The sequence below is a fragment of the Ambystoma mexicanum genome, chromosome 12 (genome assembly GCF_040938575.1).
Source record: "Ambystoma mexicanum isolate Mex_15411 chromosome 12, UKY_AmexF1_1, whole genome shotgun sequence".
Classification (NCBI taxonomy): domain Eukaryota; kingdom Metazoa; phylum Chordata; class Amphibia; order Caudata; family Ambystomatidae; genus Ambystoma; species Ambystoma mexicanum.
In genome coordinates this window covers 987,862,280-987,876,591 of record NC_090936.1, presented here as the reverse complement: position 1 = coordinate 987,876,591, position 14,312 = coordinate 987,862,280, and positions in this window count along the sequence as shown.

Genomic DNA, 14,312 nt, shown 5'->3' with positions numbered 1-14,312 from the left:
CTGAAATTACCCATTTGGCCCCAAACAAGACACGCAATGATTGGTGAAAAACAATGGACCAAAATCCTTTCGCCACCCTGCTGATAAATGTCCATGCAGTCAAAATCACCCGAGTTAACCAAATGCATGGCAGGGATTAGAGAAAAGATTTGCAAGATTCTAGACTGATTAACAAACATATGGCAAGTAACCTGTCTAATGTTCTCAAAGCCAATCACACTACAGATTGAGTCTGCTGATGTGCCTCCAGAACCCCAGAGATTTAGCTTATCAACAAGGATGTCTGAGGATCCTCCTTGTTACTGAGCATGGAAGGATAGTTACCTTCCGTCTCAACGGACTGTTTTAGAGTAAACAAAACACTAAGGGATAAAAGGTAGCAATTCGCCAGCTTCACTCTACTGAGGTAGGTTCCGAGGGGAGGAGTTCTTCAGGCAATTTATTTTGAATACCTGGAATTAGAAATGTAGCTATCTTCTTTAGTGAATTGCCCTTTGCTTTTATTTTGTTTTCTTGGTGGCTTTGGGAGATTTCTTATTTAACTCTGAACCTGTAGATATAATACTGGTTTGGGATTGAGCATTTAAATCAATAAGATCCTCCTATGATAGATAATGCCCGTAGGAACTTCCTTGAAGAACGATTTTTGTACATATACATTTTCACTAAGTTCTTTGTTTTCTTCGTTTCTCGTTGTTTCTTCTTCCATTTGCTCACAGGTTGATTATATAAAGTCGCTGAATGGTCTCCCTATGCAAAATGATCCAAGTCTTTCACCTCCTTGATACGGTTCATCAATTCGGGTGATTTAAAAATATCACAGGCTAGGCTCAGCCTCTCTTCGAGATTGGAGGGTAGTTAAGGACCTTTAAGCGAACTAGAGAGCTGGTCTGCAATCCATCTGCCTACAGGAATAATTAAATTGAAGTCTTCCATTGGCAAAACTCCTGCAGGATTTATCTTCATCAGGTGTTGCTTGTTAGTGCTTAATTTGTTTGCAATAGAGATAGCAAAGCAGAATTATGCTGTACTGATTACTTTATGTTGTCATAGAGCCAAACTATGGATTGTAAAACCAGGTGCAAGGCTGAAATAGATGACTAACGCAATGTATCCAGGGGGGAATATTGAAGGGGCTTAAGTCCCGTTTTCCTTCATGCAGTGTTACAAATACATTGACAGTATTTGCGAGACCCTCCATAGATTTAAACGCCACACGCATTCGAGGTGTGGTCTCAACCGCACAGCAGGGCCCATATTGCATTTGGTCGGTGTGGCGTCAATACATAAATCATGGCACATCTTCACAAAGGATTCATCTAACACAATGGAATCCAACTCCTGTTTCACAGAAGCAAGGACCTTCATGTTACCTCTCATGTCCGTAGAGTCAGCAAGAAGTGGACATTTGGTGCTGGTTGCCTTTGAGAACTCTCCTGCTTCTACCTCCTGTTTATGAGTCAGCGGCGGGCTTGTAGGATGCTTATAGACACCCCGAAATGACAAATGACATAGTTAGTAACTTGGACTGTAGTGGAATTGCTCATCAGGTTATATATATTTTGAGCCAGGACGAGAGGCCCTAATAAGTTATGTCGGCAAAGCATTAGCAGAGCGGACAGGAGAAAAAGCAGACAAAGTTAACTCTTAGTGGAGCTCATGGCTGCAAGACGGATGCACACCGTTAGATCACGGCTGGTACGCAAACACCCACATCAAACCACACTTCCACCACTTTCTCTCTGGTTTCGTCCCTGAATGCTGTACAGGAAAACAGTACTCCTTGCATGCCTCTGCCCCCAACTGCGTGCAACTGTGCTCTGAGGCACTGCCCCTGGCTCTCTGCGCCTTGTTAGTGTTTTTCAAGCCCGGGGGTGAGCCACAAAACAGGTCCATGTAGAAACTGTATCAGTTAATATTATCCCCAACAATACTATCGCCATATATATATGCTTGATATTATTAGAGGGGATAACTTATGGGGTTAATGTGCTTGGGGGTTGCGGGGGTGACCGCCTTCCATTTAAAAAATGATGGGGGTTGCAGGGGTGTCCCCCGCAGGTTCCATGGCTTAATATCACTGTAAAGATATTAAGGCGGAGAGCTGCGAGGAGGTGCAGTCTGGCAGAGAACCCTGAGTCTTTTTTCCTGCTGCCTGAGTCTGTTTCTGCCTTTCATCAAGGCATAGGGTTTAAAAACCCATTTTGGCCGCGGAGCGGCCGCGGAGAGCTGCGAGGAGGTGCAGTCTGGCAGAGAACCCTGAGTCTTTTTTCCTGCTGCCTGAGTCTGTTTCTGCCTTTCATCAAGGCATAGGGTTTAAAAACCCATTTTGGCCGCAGAGCGGCCGCGGAGAGCTGCGAGGAGGTGCAGTCTGGCAGTCTGGCTGCTGGCGTGCTGGTTGTCTGTCTCCCCCCCGACTGCTCCCTGCAAAGCTCACCCAAGTACAAGATCCCAAGCACTTAAGAACTCAATAGAACATTCCTACGACTATTCTAGTATAATCATGGAGAAGCCCGCCCTGATAGAAAAGTCAGAGCTGGGGCATACTGTGCAAGAAGAAGCCGGCCGCGTGTTGAGAAGTGGCCTTCTCACACTAAAAACTCAAGAGGAACCACTTGTGCGTAACAAATTAGAACCCAAACATAAAACGAAGAAATCACAGCAATTAGAGACGCATCCTCTCTCCCCTCCGATCCCCCCCTCAGATCGCCCCATCGGCAGCAGCATGACCTACCCTGGAGAGGAGCTGTGCCGCCGCCTGTGGGATCCGTTGGTGAGGGAGAGCGGCGGTCGTCAGAAGGGAGTCCGCCCCTCGAGGTCGTTATCGTGCCGCCGGCGTCCGGGCCGGCTGGCGGGGGGGTGCGAGAGACGGCGATGGAGTGCGTGGTGGCTCTGCTGATTACTGAGAGAATGAACGTTGGGGCCGCTGTGCCCCGCTGTGTAGAGGACCCGGCGCCGGGGGTTGGAGGGCTGGAGGCGGGCCCTATCCCAGCGAGCCCGAGGCTGGTTCCGAAGCTCCAGGAAATGGGGAGAGGCGAGCCTGTGCCGGAGAGTGGCCGCGTCACGCCCTCTTGTGGCGGATTGGTGCCACCACAGGGTGAAATGTATACAGAAGTAGCAATAAGGACAAACTAAACTACAGATAAAGGACTGAAGGCCTTCTTTGAGACAATAAGTGAGAAGAAATACACTGGGTTGGAAAAAATTGACCTTTGTAGAAAATTAAAAATTGAAAGCGAGGTTCACCCAAGGACTATAAGAGCTGCCCTACCCAGCCCTGAATTAGATTCGATTGGATATGGAGACCAAAACTGCCCAAACACAACTATATCATACCTGGAGGATCCCGAAGTAGAGGTAACTGATGATCTGAATATCCTGAGAGAACATCATTGGGCCAAGTTAAACACTTATTCAAATACAGAAGCATACGACGGATTCAAGTCCAAATCTATTCTGACTCACTCCCCTACTCCCCGAAAAGAGGAGGAGGCAAAGTCAAAATCTCAAATCCTCAAATCAAACGATATTGTTATAAATCAGAACATACAAAGCCTAGGAGAAAAAAAATTAAAGCCAACTGGCTCATCAACACCCAATAACAGATTACCAAACAAGACTCAGACGAAAAAACCAACTAATACAATAACTTCGACAAATAACCCGATCGAAAGGTTTTTTGAAAAATTGGGAAAGATTCCGCCGGCTAACCGGTTTGAACTATCGGATTTGGAAATCTTGGAGGGAATCCCCCCCATCCCCTCGAAAAATCGTACCTAAACAACCGGCCTCAGCGCAGTGCCTGGGAAGCACTGGTTACTCACCCCAAACACGCTGGCATTACAACTTCCCTACGTCCCAACAAAAAACCGAACCACCTAACGCCAATACAGATCACAGACCCTTGGAGCGAAACTTGGAAAACAACGTGGAAAAGAGAGAAAAAAGCGCCTCTGGCCAACCAGCTATAACCATACACCGGGAAGAAAAACAATTAGATCTTGGCTTACAGTCAGCTCCGACTGAAGGAAGAAACTACAATGAAACACAAACGGTAGACCTCATTATGAGCGAAACACTATTGTCCCCATCTTTAGGCCTGGCAGATAAATTGGGCAAAGCCGAACCATCAAATAAATCCATTGCGGCGAAAAAAACCGAAACGGAATCAAATTCAAAGATGGTCCAACTAGATCACCAGAGAAAATGTGAAGAAATTAAACTGGCGGAGGCATTATTAAACTATAAAAACAAGTTACAAATCAGAGACACATCTCCTGGCGGGATTCTGATCTCGAAACAAAGAAAGGATGTTGATCAAGCAGAAGCTTCACGATCATTACTCTCTACTCCATATAATGCTAAGACAGAAAGCGAAATACATAAAAAAAAAGACACCAATTTACCTACCAAAAGCACTGACATACTACCAATTATGTCAGCCGTGACCATTGGGCTTGCACCATTTGGGAAGCTATATGAAACCATCAACGATACGTTAAAGGATCATACCTCATTAATAGCGGCATGCAACTCAAAGCTAACCCATCTCGAAGGCTACATAACAGCCTTAGAAGCTTGGAAGGCAAGTGCAAACGATCAAAGCACCATGACAGACAATCCTGAGGTATTCCACTTCAAACATAAATCAATGAACGTGAGCACTCAAACGAATCCGAATGAGACTAAAAGAAAACATAAACCAGAAAACAAAATGGCAGACGTATATTCGATGACCTTTGACAACACGGGCGTTAGATCGCCAAAAAGAGCAATAAACTCACATGCCAAGTCGGAAGACACGGAAAATATATGCAAAAATCAAACCGATGAGGTTCAATCCAGAACGCGAACCGAAGAGAGCAATAAAAAACCGCTGAGACAAAAGGTTAAAAAAAATCAAGCATCAGCGAAAGAAAAAACCACAAAAGCTCTCTTTGCACAGAAGATACAACCAACAGAAAGTACCTTAAACAAGCTTATGACCAAATGGATAACGGTGAACGACCAAAAACCAAAACCTACGGAGAACGAGTCCTACCAGATTATTGAAGATGAAGAGCAGAGGGGAGCCACTGAAGACAACTCGTTGGACCTATCCAACCTAAGCGTCTACTCCATTGAAACATCGGAATCAGATATTCCCAGACCATCTACAAAAAAAAGAAAGGTATCCTTTCTGGACGATAATCTCTTGCAACATGACTCAAAAGACCCACACCACCAGATCCAAAAAAAACACCAACAAAAAAGAAAGATAAAACTGACGACCTAAGTAAGAGAAGTCGTCAAATTACCCCAGAGAGGAAAACACTTTTTCGCCTAGGAAACTCAAAGATCAACAAAACTGAATTAAAGCACAGAGGATTCTTATTTAAGGATATACAAGGAAAAACGCAATGTTGAAAGATTTGAAGAGACATCAAACAACGAATCGCGACATAGACAAAAGTCTCCGACTAGTCAAAGTGACACAGATAAAAAGGCAAACGCACCAACACACAGAACATCGAGTCACAGGAGGGATGAAAACAGACGAAGACATAAATCCGGGGACTCAGCTTGTTCAAATCGAAGACTTTTGGCCTTGCCCACACAACAAAACTCCACGCGTACATCCAAAATCTTCACTCAAAAGAGTCACGCGTCACGTACGCTAAAGCTTGAAAGACGTGACAAAACGGGAGAAAAAATCATCCTCAATAGAAGAGCAACGATGAAGCTCCTCGAAAAAATTCACAGAGGAGATCAAATCTGAAGTGCGGATATAAAAATAGTGGAATTCGCACAAAAAGCTAGGACAGATAGCATCTTTCTGCACATCACGTCTCAAACAGTGAAGAAACTCCTGCTCCAGGCGGCAGGTGAACTGTTTAAAAGAGGGTACCTCCTAAGGGAAACTACATCAGAAGAATGAGGTCATAGGAGTGCCCACCGGCATGCATCGAAACTGGAGCGCAATTACGAGACAAACGGAAAAGATAGATGGAAATCAGCGCTGATTACCCCGGAAGGGACAGACACTTCAAGCACAAAGAGAAAATTACACCGAACACCAGAGAAGAACGAGCGAAAAAACGAAGACAAAAGAAACACAGTGCGAGAAATTACAAGGCAATACAGCCCAGACACCAGAAGAGATAAAGGAAGAGTAAAGAGTATTGACAATTTTACTACCACGGGAAGGTGGAAAACGCAGGAGGAGTCCTTCGTAAGTAAATCAAACAGACAACCGAGGGGCCCGCCCTCGAGATCGGGCATAAGGGAAACAGAAACGCGTAACAATCGAGAAAAAACCCCGATTTTAAAGCATGCTGACAAGGTGGAAAAAGATCCCAAAAAATGGGCTTGGATTCCGTCCGTATTGACACGCTATGTGAAGAAATAGCAACCAAACCGCCCTCCGGCCAGGACTGGAGGAGACTCATCAGAGCGAATGCAAGGCATACAGAAGAAGCAGCAAATGATCACTATTGGCTCCTGGAATACAAGAGGCCATTCCCATCTGACCAAGCCCGGAGAGATAAATCTTGGCCAATTTGACCTAATAAGTTTACAAGAGACCTGGCTTCTCTACCCACCCAGCTTGGAGGGCTACAAAGTACTTTTATCTCCTGCTCAAAAAGGAGACAAAGGCCGACCTGTATCAGGCCTCTTAACAGCAGTCCGATCAGGGGGTATCTTACGGATAGTCCACAATCTGAGTTCGTCCTTGGCAATCCAGGTAACATTACTGAAATGGGAAAAAGAGGAAGCATCCCAAGGAAAACTCAGACACGACCTCATTCTTCTCTTGAACATCTACTGGAACCCATCAGAAACCAAAACAAACGATTTTCTAAACATCGTGGAAAAAATACTGACCGACGTTGCTGAAATTTATGATGTGGACCATATTTTGATATGCGGTGACCTGAATGCCACCTGTCCAGGTCACAAAGCATCAAAGCCACAGCAAAATACAACAAATCCATGCTCAATCGCTCGCGGTTGCGCTTGGTCAGAGTTGATGAAATCCAGAGACTTGTACAATTTGAACTCTTTAGAAGTTGCCAGCACCACCACCCCTACATGGGAAAGCGAAGGAAAGAAAAGTACCATCGACTACATTTTCGCCTCCAAAGAGCTATACTCTACAATCACGAGCTTTAAGGTAGTGAAAACCACCAGCAGTGATCACAACTTACTATCTGCAACGTGGCCAGTAAGAACATACGTGACCACAGCAATGCCTTACAAGCTTGAAGCAAACGCACAAGGGAGCCGGCTGAAAATGACATCAGATGTCTTAATTGATATTACAACATCCTACTATAGGCAAAGGTCTATTAAAGCTACCCCTGAAAAATTGGCCTACTATCCTCTTCTCATTCCACATCTACGCCCAATGCAAAAGAGAAGACCGGAAACAACTCATCTGCACAAATATAACGAAGAGCTAAGGATAAAGAAATCCTCCTTACGGAAGATAATACGACAAGCAAAACGATATCCAACACAATCAAATCTAAAATCGGCAACTATACAAAAAAAAAGGCTACAAAGCATGGCTCCAATCAGTGCGCTGGAAATTATACCAAGAAGACGCTGAATCCATGTTGAGAACAGTGTGTAAAAAGAATTCACAAGACTTCTGGAAACTAATCAAAACCAATCAGACTACCACAGATATGACCATCACCAACAGTGTCCCAGAAGAGAAATGGGTAGAACACATCACTGAACTATTTAAAGAACCTACAATACCAGAAACCGTAGTGGAAAAACCAAATACATCGCAATGGATAACTTGCTCTGAGCAGGCCATTCTAGAAAAGATCTACAAGTTAAACAACTCTCGTGCACCTGGCCCAGACGGAATATCCAACACTCATCTAAAACAGGACGCAAAAGCCTGGGCGCCGCTAATAACAGAGATTTTCCGAAGATGTAGGAACACAAGACAAATTCCTGACACGTGGAGAACAACAAACATCGTCCCCATCTACAAGAAGGGCCTGAGAGATGACCCGAAAAACTACAGGCCGATAGCACTTTTGGATGTGCTTGGAAAACTCTTCGGCTCCTTGGTGCTAGACGAACTCCAGGCATGGCAAAAGGAGGCTAAAATAGCAGACCCATTTCAATCGGGTTTTGAAAAGAACCTAGGGACCTCCGTCAACATCATGCTGATCAGCATCCTGAAGTCCAAAGTCCTAGAAGGCCAACCGAGAATCTTCATTGCTACGATCGATTTGGTCCAGGCCTTCGACCGTGTCAATAGAGGTAAATTATGGACGAAACTCGAAAAACAAAACTGCCCACTATTTATCCTGGAACCAATGAAGGCCTTGCATAGCGACACCTCCGTCAGAGTCCGGCTTAACGCAGCAGGCTCGTTGTCTACAATCATAAAGACAGAAAGAGGTGTCAAACAAGGGTGCCCTCTGGCACCAGCATTGTATAAAGCATACATGGCGGATATAGTGGACGCAGAAAACGACACCCGTTCATTTCCTCCTCAAATAGGGAAGCAGAAAGTGACACGTCTTCTCTACGCGGACGACATTCTTTTATTTGACCAAACGCCCATTGGACTCCAGAGACAACTGGATAGCCTATCCTGCTACCTAAAGAAAAACGATCTGGAACTTAACACCTCAAAGACCAAAATAATGATCATGGAAAAAGGATCTAAACAGAGTAGACGCCCCCAGTGGTTTGCAAATTCAGAAAAACTGGATACAGTAAAGAGCTTCACATACCTGGGGGTCAAACTATCGTGCAGCAGAATTGAAATAACAATGCAAGAACATCTATTCTCCAAGGCAAAAACACTAGCAGCACAAGCCGTATCTTTGGAACGTAAATTCGGCAAATTCTCAGTCCTGCCAATAATAAGATTCTTCAAAGCAAAAGCCACTCCAGCTCTAACCTACGGAGCAGAGGCAATGCCTTATCTGCCGAAAACACTGTGGGCAAAACTGGAAGGAATATTTTGGCGGAGAGTGCTCCGATTGCCAAACTCCACCCCGGTAGCAAACATTCGACGGGAATTAAGTTTGCAATCATTGAAATCAGTGGTGGAGAGAAATAGCTTATTGTTCCTGGGAAAGATTCTAAGGCACCCACGACCAAAAATCCTGGAAATCATTTTTGCAGAAATGAAGAGCGGCCAAAATCGAATGCTAACAACATGGTACAAAAACCTTCTAGATCAAGCTGCAAATATTGGTTGTTCTGAATGGGAAATCGAACGCATTCCTGGAAAAATAAAGAAAACATTAAAATTACAAGATTGGATCGAAACACTTGAAATAGCTGATGAACACACAACTTCGGCCCATCACACAACCAACACACAAAAGCTGGATGATGTAAGAAACTACTTAAAAAAGTTCCCAGACAAAAGACTGCGTACAATCTTTCTGAGAGCTCGCTTAAACATCCTGAAGACAAATGAGATCCTTTACACCAGGAAACAATCAATGACCAACAAGTGCCGTTTCTGTGCAAGTGGGGACACCGAAACTCTTAGACATCTACTCCTTCACTGTCCTGGTACGAGCAACCCCAGACAAACCTATCTTCACCCACACGGATCAAAGCTCCAGACCATAAGGGAAGAGGATTGGTGGAACAAACTTATGAGTGGGGATTCAATTTCACTGACTATAGCAACTGCAAAATTCCTGGACAGTTTGAAACTAGAAGAAAAGGACACTTGAGATCAAAACGAAAAACAGCATCTCCTAACCTAGAAGAAACAGTACCCTAAAGAATATCATAAAGAAGAAACAAAATAATTAACGATCTTAAGAAGAACCCCACAACAGAGTGAAGGAAAAGATCTTGTAAAAATTGAAATACAATTAAAATACAAGTAAAAAAAAAAAAAAAAAAATATCACCGTAAAAATATGGTGATATTTTTGCAGGGATATTAACACATGAAACCGTAGAAACAGCAGCCAGTGAAGAGGAGTGTAACAGCACTCTGAAGCACTCCGCTCCAATTTAATTAAATCCAATTTCCATCTGCATGTACTAAAGCTCATCCCTCTGACTCAAAAAATGCAGGTCACCTGAGCAATAGTTCTTGCACGCCTGCAGTATTGCAACAGTGTCTTATTTAGGCTCCCCATGTTCCTAATCAGCAACTTCAAGGGACCCAGAATAAAGCAAGACTGTGACAGCTTGCATTGACTTCAAAATCTATGCCATAGTCACAATGCTTACTGGAGCAATGTCCCAATGTACCTAAAGGCAGAAACAAAACAAAAAAACTTCTTGCACGGCTTGATATCCTCAGGCACCACTTAACCTGTTATTGCTGCTTTAAAAAAAGAAGCATGGATAGGAAACTATTGGGGCAGGCATTCCTCTGAAACAGCGTACGAGTGGCCATCCGAGAAACAGATAGCCACACCCACTTCTGCAAAAAAAAAAAACTAAAGACTTTGCCATTTTGGAAACCCTATAGTCCTGAATACTGAGTTTACATGATTAAAACGTCACCTCTCCTGGTATGTCCACCCAGGATTCCTTACACTGTGTTATTATAATAACATATCAAGCTGCAGCTCGTGGTAAGTGCTAAGTTCTCTGTGACACTGGTGTTGTTCTGAGCTCTGCTCATGCTTCTAAACACTTGTAGAGGGCTGTTGGCACTTTGTGTTAAGCTCTTCTCCCCACTCTATATCCCGAGAACCTCTGATTTACTACTTGCACTTGTAATGCATCCATCTCTTCTCGCCACCACTTTCACTTTGCGTTTTACTGATTTGAATGTTCCTCGCGCCTGCAAACGATTGGATTTCCTTTCCCTCGCCGTTTCATTGGAGGCCACTAGGAAAAGGCCTTGTCTCTGGTATAAACAACTCATAAAAATCCAATAAAATAAATAAGAAACCAAGTTTGCTCTGTCTCCTAACGATGATGCTTTCCGTGCTGGCGTGCCCCTCTTTTTGAGAGCTGGTCATCTACCTGTAAAGAAGGTAAGGTCTGTTTCAAGGATCACCTCTTCTGGTTATGCGGAGATTACCGCCGTCTCCACCTAAATGTCATCTGTATCCACAAGCTTTAGCATAAATGTCTTTGTGGACTCTAGTTATGGGGACAGTCTGGTCTTCCTATGTAGAAGTTGATCTGTGAATACTAGATCTGACGGGTAGCAGGCTGCCGGGCCCCTGAATCCCACTGGTTGTCCCTAGACTTTGGCGGGTAGGTAATATTCCTGACCGTTGGAGCCTTGGGCCAGTGCCTCAACTTGAGCCAGGGATTTGGCTGCTTGTGAATGGCAGCATACCACCATTCTTCTACATGCCTGCATACCTTTGGGACAGTGCAGGAAAGCAATAGCTGCTGTCCATGCATTCTTGCTCGTGTGGCCTAGGTTGCCAGAGGTGTAGCATTTCCTGGGTGGTATCTCCATTGGTTTGGCCATAGGATTTCAGCATACCTTTCTTCCTGACCTGGCCAGTGGACTTGGATGTGACTCTCCTTGTGGTTCTGTGTTCTTAAAGAGTTTGGGTTAGGTATTGAATGGAGCAGTATCTTAGCAGTTCTAGGCATTAGATCTTCACATTATGAGATTAGCTTGGCTTGGTTTAGCCTGATAAGCATGGTGGTAGCCCATAGCCATTTGCATGGACTGTTCATGGGTGGACTGGAGTGGTTGTTGGGCCTCATTACAAGTTTGACGGTCCGGAAACAACGGTACCAGTATGCTTGCAGGTACCGTTGTTTCCGGACCGGCAAACTACGAGTTCTGCAAGCGGGAGCCTTTCAGCCCACCAGGTCTGACCTGGCAGCCGGAATGGCACCCGCTCGCAGAACTCGACAGATGCACCGGCACCGTTCATGAATGGTGCCGGTGGATCCGTCCTCCCCATTCCCATTTGAGTCTAATGGGACTCGAATGGGGAGTCATATTTTCCGGCACCCGGGAATGGGCAATTACGGGTTCTTTACGGCTACCGGTCTTACCTGCCATTGCAAAGAAGGCAGCAGAGAAGCACAAAAGTGTTTCCAGGATTAATTATTTAACCTCTTATGGGGGCAGCCTATTGATACATTTCTTCAAAGTATTCTTGACTTGGTAGAGGAGATGTTAGGGAGACTCATCTGCCTGGATTCAGAGCTCTGGCAGGTTTTGTAGATGGTATTTGAAGTCCAAGCACAATTTTGGAATGGACTTGCCCCAGTGTTCCTTTTCGCACTTGGTGATTGCATCTTGCTGCTCAAAGTTGGTAAAAATGCTCCTGGGTCATCACTGGCAACACATTACTGAAGGACAGCGAAAGGTGAGTGAGGTGCTTTCCTAGGAAGAGCAGCAACATCTTTGAGGTCTTCAATTACCTTCAGCTATCCAGGTGACAGCTCCCTGAGGATATTTTACATTGCCATTATATTGGTATCTGATGGTTTCGATAAACCAGTATCTCTGGGTGCAGTCTTGGCAGACATACAGTCTTGGTCTCCTTGACAGGCCTTTCTTGTTCCTTTGAGCTGTTGGTTGATCTAGGTAGTAGGGAAACACCTTTGACTTCATTGTGCCCCAGTGTTACGCTCACCTGGCTCCCACAGAGGCGTCGATCTGGACTGGACTGCTGCGGTCTCCACCAATGTGACGCGTAGGGGCGAGATGACGGACTGGACTGGCCCACCTAGCTTCGTTTGTTTGGCCCGTAGGAATATTCTTCTGCAAGTGGAGAAAGGGAATTAACCACCCGTGGAGTTGAGCGTAAATCCCCCCACCCCGCTGTTCTCCCCACTGATCACCTTGGATGTTCCCTCTTATAGTCTCACCTGATGATTTGAAAAGATGAGCTCTCCATCCTGCATTGAGCACAGGGTCGCGTAGATAACCAGTTGCTTCACTGGCTCCAAGGAATTGGTGAGTTCCAGGACAATATTGACTCCAATATTCCCGGCAAGACGCCGTAAGTATGTAGTGCGTAAGAGTTCAAATGCCTGACTTTCACTCTTGTCTGATTCCTTGCAGGTTGCAGCTTGACCCTATTGAAGAGTTCCTCGTGGCAACCGGTAATGTTCTGGTAAGGATTTGTATTATCCAACACAGTTCGATAAAATAATGTCCATAAGTAACCTGTTGCTTTCTCCCTTATTCAGTCGCTGAGAGAAAGTATGAAGTCTCGGGGAATAATGCCTCCGGCGGTAAAATCAGGTAAGTCTTTTGTGTTGAGGAGGGTTCCCCTTGTTAGTCCCTTGTTTCACCTTGCTGTCCTTTTGTTTCCCCATAGGGGCCGGGGTTCAGCTAGGATGCATTGGAAGCTGCGCCGACCCGTGAAGAAGAATAGTACCCCCGTTGGTAAAATCAGGTAAGTCTATGGGGGGTATTCCTCTGTGTATTCCCTTGGCTCACCTTGCTGTTCTTGTCTTCTCCTTAGGTGCCGCAGTACGGCGGTAACATGCAGGAGGATGCGGTGAAATGTAAAGATGCTGCGAAGGCCGGTGAGTTCAGCGAGGCGCTGCAGCAGGCGATGTGACCTGCATAAAACAACTTCTTTCTTCCAGCTCGAAGGCGCGATGGATCTGGAATTCAGGTAAGCATCAGAGGTATTGCTCTTGTTCTAACCTTTTCTCCTTCTTTCTCCCTTTTTCTAGGAGCTCCAAACTCGAGGGGCGTGGCAGAAGACTGGATGCAGACTTGCAGGCAAGGTGAGCTTTACGCTGCTGGATGCAGAATAACGCGAAGCGTGTGCTGCTCTTCGGGCGTGGTATAAATAGCCTCCAAAGTAGTCCCAGTTAAGTATTCCTCCCCAGCCCCACCCGAGTAAAAAATAGTCCCTAGGTAAAATAGTCCCTTCCAAGCCTTGTTTGGCTTGGAGCTCTTGCAGCATGGTCTGCATCGGGTAAGTTTGCAGCATGGTCTGCATCAGGTAAGTTTTAATCTATGAGCCTGGCGCCTTTGGCGCCAGGACTGACTCTCCATAGCCCCTAGCGGGGGTTGTTGGGCTTGCTTGGGGTAACTTGATGCCTGCTTCTGGGGTTGCTGGACTTGGTCTGGGTCCCCGGGGGTAGGCATCATGACACCCAGTTGCTCTCTCTAGTCGGGGCAGCAGTGTCCCCTTGACTCTGCTTCTGAGCCAGTAGGGAAGGCTTGATTGATATCTGGTTGGATAGGGAGGGTGCCTTTCTGCTCATGACCTTCTTAAAGGAAACCAGATAGACAGGGTGCCATGTAATGATCTCCCTTTGGAGCTCCATCTTCTTCATCACCAGAAGTCAAAGGCAACTCTGGGTCTTAGAGAGAAGATCGCCGCCTGTGGAAGTGTACGACAAGCCAAACCTGATTCTCTCTGGTGGCCT